Genomic DNA, 3,412 nt, shown 5'->3' on the forward strand with positions numbered 1-3,412 from the left:
ATTTCTCAGTCTGCTTATCCTTTGAATATATAAAGGCTACTGATTTGCTTGAGTTGATTTTGTAGCCAGCCACTTTGCTGAAGTTGTTTATCAGCTGTAGGAGTTCTCTAGTAGAGTTTTTAGGGTCACTTAATTATACTATCATATCATCTGCAAATAGTGATAGTTTGACTTATTCCTTTCCAATCTGTAACACTTTCACTTTCTTATGTTGTCTAATTGCTCTAGCTAGGACTTCAAGAACTATATTGAAAAGATATGGAGAGAAAGACCAGCGTTGTCTAGTCCCCGATTTTAGTGGGATTGTTTCAAGTTTCTCTCCATTTAGTTTGATGTTGGCTACCAGTTTGCTGTACATTGCTTTTACTATGTTTAGATATGGGCCTTGAATTCCTGTCCTTTCCAAGACTTTTAGCATGAAAGGATGCTGAATTTTGTCAAATGCTTTTTCAGCATCTAATGAAGTGATCATGTGTTTTTTTTTTCTTTGAGTTTGTTTATGTAGTGGATGGCATTTATGGATTTCCCTATATTGAACCATCCCTGCATCCTGGGATGAATACTACTTGATCATGGTGGATAATCTTTTTGATGTGTTCTTGGATTCGGTGGGCAAGAATTTTATTTAGTATTTTTGCATCGATATTCATAAGGGAAATTGGCCTGAAATTCTCTTTCTTAGTTGGATCTTTGTGTGGTTTTGGTATCAGCGTAAGAGTGGCTTCGAAGACAGAGTTGGTTAGTGTTCCTTCTGTTTCTATTTGGTGGAAAAGTTTAAATAGTATTGGTGTTAAGTCTTCTTTGAAGGTCTGATAGAATTCTGCACTGAAACCATCTGGTCCTGTGCTCTTTTTGGTCGGAAACCTATCTATGACCCTTTCTTTTTTTCTTTTTTTATTCGATATAATTTATTTACATTTCAAATGATTTCCCCTTTTCTAGCCCCTCCCCCCACTCCCCGATAGTCCCTTCTCTTCCCCTGTCCTTCCTCCCACCCCTTCCCACTTCCCCGTTCTGGTTTTGCCGAATACTGTTTCACTGAGTCTTTCCAGAACCAGGGGCCACTCCTCCTTTCTTCTTGTATCTCATTTGATGTGTGGATTATGTTTTGGGTATTCCAGTTTTCTGGGTTAATAACCACTTATTAGTGAGTGCATACCATGATTCACCTTTTGAGTCTGGGTTACCTCACTTAGTATGATGTTCTCTAGCTCCATCCATTTGCCTAAGAATTTCATGAATTCATTGTTTCTAATGGCTGAATAGTACTCCATTGTGTAGATATACCACATTTTTTGCATCCACTCTTCTGTTGAGGGATACCTGGGTTCTTTCCAGCATCTGGCAATTATATATAGGGCTGCTATGAACATAGTAGAGCATGTATCCTTATTACATGGTGGGGAATCCTCTGGATATATGCCCAGGAGTGGTATAGCAGGATCTTCTGGAAGTGAGGTGCCCAGTTTTCGGAGGAACCGCCAGACTGATTTCCAGAGTGGTTGTACCATCTTACAACCCCACCAGCAGTGGAGGAGTGTTCCTCTTTCTCCACACCCTCTCCAACACCTGCTGTCTCCTGAATTTTTAATCTTAGCCATTCTGACTGGTGTAAGATGAAATCTTAGGGTTGTTTTGATTTGCATTTCCCTAATGACTAATGAAGTTGAGCATTTTTTAAGATGCTTCTCTGCCATCCGAAGTTCTTCAGGTGAGAATTCTTTGTTTAACTCTGTACCCCATTTTTAATAGGGTTGTTCGGTTTTCTGGAGTCTAACTTCTTGAGTTCTTTATATATATTGGATATTAGCCCTCTATCTGATGTAGGATTGGTGAAGATCTTTTCCCAATTTGTTGGTTGCCGATCTGTCCTCTTGATGATGTCCTTTGCCTTACAGAAACTGTAACCTTATGAGGTCCCATTTGTCAATTCTTGCTCTTAGAGCATACGCTATTGGTGTTCTGTTCAGAAACTTTCTCCCTGTACCGATGTCCTCAAGGGTCTTCCCCAGTTTCTTTTCTATTAGCTTCAGAGTGTCTGGCTTTATGTGGAGGTCCTTTCGCTCCCTGGTGGTCTAGTGGTTAGGATTCGGCGCTCTCACCGCCGCGGCCCGGGTTCATTTCCCGGTCAGGGAAGCCTCTCTTCTATGACCCTTTCTATTTCTTTAGGGGTTATGGGTCTGTTTAGATGGTCTATTTGATCCTGGTTTAATTTTGGTAATTGGTATCTGTCTAAGAAAATGTCCATTTCCTCCAGATTCTCCAGTTGTGTTGAGTACAGGTTTTTGTAGTAGGATCTGATTTTTTTAATTTCCTCTGTTTCTGCTGTAATATCTCCATTTTCATTTCTAATTTTGTTAATTTGGATACTTTGTCTGTGCCCTTTGCTTAGTCTGGCTAAGGGTTTATTTATCTTGTTGATTTTTTTAAAGAACCAGCTTTTGGTTTTGTTGCTTCTTTGTATGGTTCTCTTGCTTTCTACTTGATTGATTTCAGCCCTGAGTTTGATGATTTCCTGTCTTCTTCTCCTCCTGGGTGAAGTAGCTTCTTCTTGTTCCAGGGCTTTAGAGTTGTTCCATTAATCTTCTAGTGTATGCTCTCTTGAATTTCTTTTTAGAGGCACCCAAAGCTATGAGTTTTACTCTTAGCACTGCTTTCATTGTGTCCCATAGATTTGTGTATGTTGTACCTTCATTTTCATTAAATTCTAAGAAATCTTTGATTTCTTTCTTTATTTCTTCCTTGACCAAGGTATCATTGAGTATTGTTCAGTTTCCATGTATATGTGGAATTTCTGTTGTTTTAACTGCTATTAAGGACTACTTTTACTCCATAGTGATCTGATAGGAGGCTTGGGATTATTTCAATCTTCTTATATTTGTTGAGGTCTGTCTTGTGACCAAATATATGATTTATTTTGGAGAAGGTGCCATGAGGTGCTCAGAAAAAGGTATATTCTTTTGCTTTGGGATGAAAAGTTATACATATATAACTTATATATATATATAACAGATATATATATATATATCTGTTAACTCCAATTGGTTCAAAGCTTCAATCAGTTTCACTGTCTCCCTGTTTAGTTTCTGTTTTCCTGATCGGTCCATTGGTGAGAGTGGAGTATTGAAGTCACCCACAATTATTGTGTTAGTTGCAATGTGTACTTTGAGCTTTAGTAAAGTTTCTTTTATGAATGAGGGCACCCTTGTATTTGGGGCATAGATGTTCAGGATTGAGAGTTCTTCTTGTTGGATTTTTCCTTTGACCAGCAAGTAGTGACCTTCCATGTCTCTTTTGATGATATTAGGTTGAAAGTCAATTTATCTGAAATTAGAATGGCAACTCCCAGCTTGTTTCCTGGGACCATTTGCTTTTAGAATTGTCTTCCAGCCTTTTACTCTAAGGTAATTTT

General features: G+C 38.5%; 1 non-coding gene across 1 annotated transcript; it reads left to right on the plus strand.

Annotated features, from left to right (window-relative positions):
• Positions 1–2,064: 2,064 nt before the first annotated feature.
• Trnae-cuc (transfer RNA glutamic acid (anticodon CUC)) lies at positions 2,065–2,136 on the plus strand. Its single transcript has one exon. It is a non-coding gene; the product is annotated as a tRNA-Glu (tRNA).
• The last annotated feature ends 1,276 nt before the right edge of the window (positions 2,137–3,412 follow it).

This window comes from Apodemus sylvaticus, chromosome 3 (assembly GCF_947179515.1).
Source record: "Apodemus sylvaticus chromosome 3, mApoSyl1.1, whole genome shotgun sequence".
Taxonomy (NCBI): domain Eukaryota; kingdom Metazoa; phylum Chordata; class Mammalia; order Rodentia; family Muridae; genus Apodemus; species Apodemus sylvaticus.